This window comes from Capsicum annuum, chromosome 9 (genome assembly GCF_002878395.1).
Source record: "Capsicum annuum cultivar UCD-10X-F1 chromosome 9, UCD10Xv1.1, whole genome shotgun sequence".
In the NCBI taxonomy this organism is placed as follows: domain Eukaryota; kingdom Viridiplantae; phylum Streptophyta; class Magnoliopsida; order Solanales; family Solanaceae; genus Capsicum; species Capsicum annuum.
In genome coordinates, this window is record NC_061119.1 from 14772817 (window position 1) to 14782346 (window position 9530).

Below are 9530 nucleotides of genomic sequence, written 5' to 3' on the forward strand. Positions count from 1 at the left end.
TCTAATTGTTGAGCTCGACCTCCTAGCCACTGATTTGCGCATCATCATGACTAGAGCTTCCATCACTGTCCAACACATTTTTTTCAACAAATAAGTTCTGGATCCCCATGCTTAACTCATTTCTTTCCACATATTGTGCATTGTCATGTATTGATTAAGGATTTTGTGTGATGCTCGTAGTGTCAATGTTTAGCACTACGATCAATTTTTCTTGAATCATCCTTTCTATTTCTCTTTTCAAAGCACGACAACCCTCAATACTGTGACCCTGAATATCAGAATGACATATAAACCTTACATGAGGATCAAATTTCTTAAATGTGGGTCAAGAGTGTACTCAAAGAGAGGAGTGATCATGCCCAAATGTCTCAATCTCTGGAATAAACTGGCATATGATTTCCCAATTAATGTGAAACTATTCCTAGGCTTCGGCCGCTTTTCATTTTTGACTTGGATTGACCATCTGGTCCTAGAAGGACTTTGACATATTTGTGGAGTTGGAGGATGACTCTGAGGAGTTGGTGTTGCCCCGAAGTAAATCCTGATGCATGTTGTGGTGTGTCAACAGAAATAGGAGATTGTGCATGTGAAACTGGAGGCAAGTTAGAAAGATATTCCAAATTATTAATGGAAAATGGAGGAGGTGGTAAGCCATTAACCCAATATCAATGCATTTCTATCCTTCATTGCCTCAATTTTTGAATGTCTTCATTAGGTCTTAAGTTTTCATTTTCCAAACTCTCTGTCTGATTAACGACAACAACCTCATTATTCTTGTTAGCCATAGTTAGCTTCCTTTGGGACTTGGTGTTTTATGAAGGATCAGCTAGGATGCCACAAACCAACCACCTTAAACAAACTCAAAGAAATAACAAAGACATTAAAATGCAACACTTTTCAAAAAAAAAATTCTTTGGAGAAGATCACCAAACCTAAGAAGGGCGCCTATGTATCTCATTCTCGAAAGAGGAGAATCAGGCGTGTGTAGTTCGTGAAGCTTGGCCAAAACGGCCAATCAAACCTTTTTTCTTTTTTCACTTTCTTTTTTGATGAAATTTGAGTATAAAAGGAAATCTTTTTGAATTTTCTGTTTTAAATCCCCTATGCGAAATGAAACCTATGATTATAAAAAAATAATTTGTATTTTTCTAATGGAGACATGTATGATTTAACTAATCTATTACCAAATAAATTCTTCTTGTTTTTAAAAGATATTTACACCATATTTTTAAATAAAACCTAAAATTATCAAAGGAATTTTTTTTTATATGTTTCAGATGAATCAACACGCGCATACAACTAATCTAAAATGAAGAGAAAGTCTCTTTTTTTTCTTTAATCATTATTTTCAAAGGAAGATACCGACAAAAAATATTTTTTGAATTTTATCCCAAATTAAATCCAAGACTATTAAATAAAATCTTTCTATATTTTTTTCAAAGACGTATGCGAACACCAATATCCAAATAATCATGAAGAATCTTTTTGATTTTTTTATTAAATAAGATCCCCGAACCCACCATGAAGAAAATCTTTTTGATTTATTTTTAAATAAGATACCCGAATCTACCATGGGTTGCCTACGTATCTCACTCTCGAAAGAAATGAATCAGGGGTGCGTAGTTCGTCCAGATTGGACAATTAAGAATTAAATAACAAACTAAATCTTGACTTGAGAGACATGACCCACTACAGACGATGAAAACATCAACAATTTTTTTTTTTGGTTTTTCAATTTGACACTTCACATAAAACTGACACCAAAACTATGAAAAATTAAATATTTTTGGTATTTTTATTATACAAAATGCACAAAACTTTTATCATTTTTTAAATTTTCTTTTACAAAAAGTCTCTATTAAAAAAAATCTTTTTAAAAAAATTTTTGGATTATGAATGCATACTAAAGAAACAAAAGGAAAATCATTTGATGCTTTTGATTTTTTGGAAAATGAGTGCAAAGGTAAAAGAAATTCTTTTTTTTTTCGTGAATTGTGGAAAACAAAAGCCATAAAGAATTCTAAAAACTCCGAAACTCTTTTTGATTCACCTTTTCTTTTCTCTTTTTTTTTAAAAAAATATTTTCTTGCCTACACACTTTACTTCTAACACCTGCTTTCCCCAAATCAGTCTGTCAAATGATCCCGTCGCCCTCAAAAATGTAATATTTAGCACGTAAAGATGTTTTAAAGGTGAGTCTCCTATAAAGGACCAAGTGAGTCCCACTAGGGCTCAGTATGATGTAGATAAGTATGATCAAAAGGCTGACCTACGCGGGGGTCCCCCTCCTAAAATAAGGGTGACTCAACTAGATTTCGTGTACACAACATGTACTCTGAGACTATTGCGAAAAAAATTGACTCGGATATGCAACTGAAGTCAGATATAAAGCGGTAACACACAAGAGAAAACTGTAAACACGTAGCACATACGCATCCAACAATGATAAAATAATAACACAAACAAAATGTTTATACACCTATAGAGTTAAACTAAGCCGATACAACTCCCAAAATAAGCTCGAATTTTGAAAAAGTCCCCAGCAGAGTCGCAAAACTGTCTCACCCCTTTTTTTTACCATAAAGAAATTAATTTTAAGTTCGGAAAGAGTTTTTATTATTAAGTTACAAAAGATAGAATTCGTTTCAAAAATGATTATTTAAATTTAAACTCAGAGTCACCGCTTGGCATAAATCTGGTGTGCCAAGTCACCTTTGGAAATTCTTTTTCAAAATGATTTTGACTCTTTAAAACTGATCCACAAACAAAGATTTTGACTAAGAAATTCTGTTGACCAAGGGAAAGGTGTTAGGCACCCCTCGATCCCGTGGATCGACCATAATCGCTACGTGGAGTATATCGGCAAGCATGGCACTATGAATGTATAAACCAACAAACATATAAACATAAAATCAAAATTAGTGTCCAGTCCAATTTATTATAGAACCAAAATAAAAAAGTACTGAATTGTAAACCTACACTAATCCTAAACTACGCTTCACCCGGTGCCTCGGGCCTAGATCACGCGCCATCTTTGAGTACAACTTTCTCAAGGCATTCTCCGAATAAAATAATACAGATACATCGGGGCATTTTTCGACCAAATAGTACAATTGATCCAACTGCGATAAGACAAAACCATTCAACACACATTTTTAACATTCACCAATCCATAATCCCTAAATTTGCTTACCCAACCGACCATTTGCCTATCCGTTTTGGCCTATCATGATACTATTGACTTCGATTAACGTCTATTTCAAGTCAAACAACAATTGAATCAAACTAACCAAAATTCACCTTTTTATTAATTTTTCAATCCTTCCCACTTATTTTCAATTGAGTTTAAATCATTCAATTATTCAATTCAAAAAATCAATATCAAACGCCATCCATAATCCGAACGTGACCAAATCACATGAAGAAATATTCACACGCCATGAATTTACCACACAAAGTATCAAGTAATGAAGGTTAATTAAGAATGAGATGAAGAATGAACCTCAATTTTATTTCAAATCCCAATTGTTTGATGCCGCCAATGGATTGGAACCAAATTCAAGACCTCGATTCAACGAACTCAACGGAGCCGCCAACTCGGTAATTCAAGATAGAACAACCAAAAGACCAATGATCCAACCAAAATTTTTTACACCGTTTGATAACGGGTTTCGCTACTTGTCGGAGTTGATTCGATTTCTGTCTAGAGCTCGCTGGTTTACGTGTTTTCGATTGGATCTAGCCGAAAAAATAAAAAAAAAGTTCATTTTGGGGTTGGGTTGGTTGCGCGATTGGCTGGGGAGGCGTTGTGGTCGGAACCGGCAGTGGATTAACCGGCGGAACAGTAACCTGCGCCGATCTCTCTCTGTTTAGCTCTCTTTTGCTTTCACTCTTCTTTTGCCTTCACAATTTCCTCACTTGTTCTGCCTGTTTTCTTCACTCTGTGTGTTTATGACGTGCACAAGAGTGAGAAAGTGTGTGCGAATTTTTTGATCAGTTCTATGAGTGTATGTATATGGTGTGTATTTTTTTTTAATGAATGTGAGTGTGAGCCCAAAATGGCGTGTGTGGGGGTTTCTTTTTTTCTAGTGAAGCCTGTTTTTGTATGTGAGTATTGAGTGTATGTGTATTGTTAATTTGTGTAGTGTGTGTTGTAGATGGTGAAAAAATGTGTATTTGTTTTGTGTTAACCAAAATGGAGGGTGCACGTGGGTGTGTCACTTTAGTGGGTAGGATTAGGTGAGGGTAGAAGCAGGTAGGGGCGGGTAGGTAGGGGTAGGTTAGGGAGAGGTGAATGGGTAAGATTTATTTTTTGGGGTGGATAAAATTACGTGTCTACAATCGATATTAATACACTCTTTTGTGCCCACATGAGATAAAGAGTGTAGAGAGTGTAATACACTCTCTAATAGAGAGCGAAACACAAAAAATTTTAAATTTTTTTATTTCTTTCAGCATTTATTTCTTATTATTCTTTATTTTTTAAACTTTATTTATTTTAATTTTTTTTAGTTCTTTTTCCTCATTGTATTCTTCAATAGAACTTACCATTTATTTCTTTCTTTTTTTCATTTTTCTGCTATATTCTTGCTTTCAGAAATAGAGCCAGGATTTCAACTAAGGGGATTCATTATTCAAAGAAAACTTAGTCGAAGGGGGTTCAACACCTACTATAACCACATAAAAAATAATTTTAATTATGCATAAATAGTATATTTTTCCATCGAAGGGGGTTCGGCCGAACCCCTAAAAAAGGATATCTCCGCCTCTGCTTGTTTTTCGTTTTCTTCTTATTTTCTTTCTACAATACTTTTTTAAAAAAATCTCCTTGAATATATTTCTTGATATTTGCCTCTTGTGTCTATTTTTAACTTTTAATTTTTATATTTATAGTTGTTATATATTCCTTTTTTTGAATAAGAAGAACTATAAAGCTCCATTTCTAGGGAGTTTCAGCCTCATTATTATGATGGCGCTCTCATTTAATGAAATTTCGATCTCATTTTGATGGATTTTAGTCAAATTTTTTCCTTCTTCGAAAAAAATATAAATAAACTCAAATCTTAACACGGTAAAATTGCAAAGACAAACTTCATACTTCATCACTAATCAAAAAATGAAGCAGCTAGAAGTGTAGAAAATCACAAAACGTCGAATTTCATTAAAAAAATTAAGCTACAATAATTTAAAAAAACACTAAAATGATTAAAAAAACATCAATTTAATATTACATCTTTACTTGATTTAGCCCTAAATCAGCCAACAAAGTGCCAAAAAAATAAGATCTACGACTCAAATTATCAAGAGAAAATAATCAAATGCCCCCGCAATCTATAATCAGATTTTCAACTACACTCCTATACTTCACGGGAGTCCTATTATCCCCTTGAACTATTTTAAAATGGAATTAATACACCCTAGATGTTGACATGGCACGGAGACTGAGTTCACTCTCTTCAAGGTGTGTGAAAGTCAAAAATACTACTAAAAAAATATTTTTTATAATATTTTTGACTTTTTGTTAAATATATATTATTTTTAACATTTATTTTTAATTTTTCTTCTCTCTACATTTTTTCTCCCTTTTTTTGTCATCACTCAACAATTCACCCGCCTATACATCTCCATCAACATAGTTGAGCCACCGCCTCCATAGCAGCCCCATCTCCTCTCCTATCTTTAATATTTCTTCATGATTTGGTTTACAATTACCCATAATTATTAACACTACATAAATCAACATCTAAATCACCAAAAAATCATCAAAAATTGTTCTTACTTTTTTGAAAATTTTTTCTCTTCTTCATCAATGTTCAATTTATAATTTTTAAGAATTCATTTTTATATTTGTAATTTTCATGATTTTCCCCAAATATCATACCTAATCCTTATAAACCCCAACTAAACTCTTATAATTTCTTCTTATTCCTTCAATTTAATTATTCCCAATGTCAATTTTTTCCTTAATTATTACTCCAAAACTGATGTTTGGCTTCATCCTTAGCGGAGAAGTGCCACTCCGATTCATCCAACTCTGATGATGTGTTGAGTTTCCCTTATTTCCTCTTTCTCTCATTCGCTTACCTAGTTCATCTAATTCCCATAACAAATCTTGAAGTTCCATTACCATCCTCTTAAAATCGACCTTTGTTTCGACGTTTTTTACTCCAAAAAGAAAAGAAAAAAAAAAGGAGGAAAGGGAAATAGAAAAAAAATAGAACAAAGATTTTTTTTTAAAAAAAAAATAATATTACGTGGCGAGGCTCGTGTAATTCACCTCTTAGTACAGATTTGAGTATGGCTTTTTAAGGGGGTATATATTTTATTTTAAAAAAGTTTGGGAGAGGGGTAATAGAATTTCCGTGAAGTATAAGTGTGTAGTTGAGAATTCAGTAATAGATTGGAGGGGTATTTAACCATTTTCTCAATTATCAACTACACCTGAGGCACCAAGCTAAAATTTATATATAAGAAAGAGTTACTTACTCAAACACACATTCACAATCAATTATATATAAAATATTTATGATCAGCTATGGAGAGCATGGAGCAAATTAAGGAGATGGAATTTGTTGAAAGAAGAATAAAGGAGGAAAAAAAATAATAAGGAAAAATAAAAAGTAATAAAGTACAAAAAACATGAATAAAATGTCAAATTAAATAAATTTAATACGTGTTAGATGCTTATTGGTGCATGGCTTTTTCTGTCTTTCTTGCAATTGAGTTTGAACGAAAATGTCTTATTTATACTATTTTAAAATTATTTAGGGAGTAATAGATCGCCCGCAAAGTTAAAATGTCTTTTTGCAAATCTCGAACAAGTTCAAAGATAATTTCATGTCTTTTTTCTTTTCTTTTCTTCCTAAGTTTAGTATGCATATTCTGAAAGTGGAAAAATGAAAATTATAATTAACCTTTGTCCTTAGTGTGATAGAGTGTATTAAAAAGAATAATGTATGTATTAGCTTTGTGTATTATCAATGTCACACCCCCTTTTTAACTCCAAAAAGATGGATTTTAGTTTCGAAAGGATTTTATTTATTAAAGTGACAAAATGAAGGTTGTTTCGAAAAAAGCATTATTTATAATTTTTTTATTTAGAGTCGCCACTTGACATAATTCGGTGTGCCAAGTCACCTTTGAAAGATCCTTTTCAAAATAGTTTGACTCTAAAAACTAATTTGCGAACAGAGATTCCGGTTAAGGAATTCTATTGACTGAGGGAAGGTGTTAAGCACCCCTCGATCCCGTGGTTCGACCATGGTCGCTTGGTGGATCATATCGGCTAATTCGACACTAAGAGTATATAAACCACACAAAAACATACAAACCAATCAAACAAACAAACAAACAAACAAATCCAAAATTATAGTGTCCAGTCCAATTATTACAATTCAAAAATAGAAAAGTGCGAAAAAATATAAATCATATTCTAAACTAATCCTAAAATATGCTCCGACGTTTTACCCGATGCGTTGGGCCTTTATCGAGATCCGCCTTCTCCAACATGATACGTCAGGGCATTCTCCGGTGAATAAATACATCAATATTCGGGGCATTTCCCGGCCAAATGAATACACTTCAACTCGAAAACATAAACCAATACATTTCAACAAAACACCTTCAACATTCAACGATCGCAAGTCATAAACTTTGCCTAACCCACTTAACTTTGTCTATCAATGGTCGACCTAAACATGATACTACCATGTTTCAACAACATCCATGCTTATTCCGAACTAGACGACATATCACGTTCAACGTCAATGATTAATCAAAATACTATAATATTCAATTTTATCAATTTTCGATTCTTATTCCCCAAATTGCTTTTCAACACAAATTTCTTTTACGAGACATGATTATCCAACCTATACTAATCATCAAATTTGTTCCACAATCAATAATCCATAAATAAGAATTATCAACGTCGATAAGATCACCCAATCAAGATCATCTAACACATAATCATAGCCATTTCAACAAAATAAAAGAAAAAAGAAAAAAAGGGAGTAGAGATGGACCTCAAGAGCTTTCGATTGATTTTAATAAGAGAAATAAGAGCCTGTCCAAGAACCTCGAAGAATACCAATGAAATCTCGACTCTCAAATTAGTTCAAACCGCAACAGACCCAAAACTCGACTCACAATAGCACTTTGCGAAAATAGATGAATACCAATAATGAAATACGAACAAATCGAGACTGGCAGATGAGATTTTAGAATTTCAAACTTTGAACTCGACAAAGAATGACTTGGACTAGATTTCGGTGAATCTGCTAAACCCAAAATGGAAATCGCTGAACCACGAGAGATTCAGATTAGATTTGAATGGAATCCGACGTGAAATAGAGTTGGAGTTGATTATTTTCGTGTCACCGAAGCTCCGACAAGCTCCGTCGAACTCCGAAAGTGACAAAAATGAAAAAGAAAGGACGGCAGTGACGTTTTTCGACTAGAATCGCCAGAAAAAGAAAGAAATTCTCTCAACTCTCTCTCCCGCTATTTCCGATCTCTCCCTTTCACTCTCATTTTCTCTCTTTTCTTTTCACTTAATTTCCGTCCCCAACCTGTATTGCGTTAATGGTGCCAATACTGGGGTTCTATGTTGGTCTCATTGTTACCAATAAAAGGGAGCCCCAAAAAATGGGGATCCATTTTGTGTATGTGTATATGAGTATATGTATGTGCAGCTTAGGGATTCAAAAAAATGGAGTTCTTTCTTTGTTAGGTGTACCCTGTGGGTCCCCCTTCTTTTTGTTGTTAATGTCTTATGTGAGAATAAAAATGTGAGTGGGTAGGGAGGTGGAAGCTTTTGATTGGGTAGGTTGTTAGGATAAGATAAATTAGTTAGAGGTATTGTTTTTATTTATTTTTGTATTTTTGTAGGATATAATTACATGGGGTTGGACACATGGTAAGGTGAACTAAAAATGAATAAAATTAGACTTCGGGAGGAACAAAATTAGGTGTCTACATCATGCCCTCTTTGAATGTAAACACGAAGTATTTTCAGACAAAGAAATAGACAACAAGACAGAATTTTGTCCCGACCGTTATTTAAAGGAACAAACAAAAGAAAGAAGGACAACCGGGTCTTGACTTAGGACATCTTACCTACCCAAGTTATGAGGGAATCGAGTGATAGGTATCTCAAAGGATTGGAAAGAGATAGACTATACCGAGTTGGAGCGTCAAGTGAGGTTCCATCAAGGTTCCAGTCCGCGGCTCTGTTACATCAAAAAGGAAAACTATAAGTTAAAGCATAAATGAAATTACAAAAATCCTATCTATACAGCTTTTTTTGAACTCTTGACTTGAGTTTCATCACCCTATTCTTCAGGCGGGCTCCTGGCTTGCTATTTCTTTAACTTGTTGCTTGCCTTTCAATTTCTTCACCCTGTTCTCCGGGCGGGTTCCTAACTTGCTATTTCATCAACTTGTTGCCATGCTTTCAACTTCTGCACCCTGTTCTGTAGGCAAGCTCCTGACTTGCTACTTTTATCAACTTGTTGCTATGCTTTCAATTT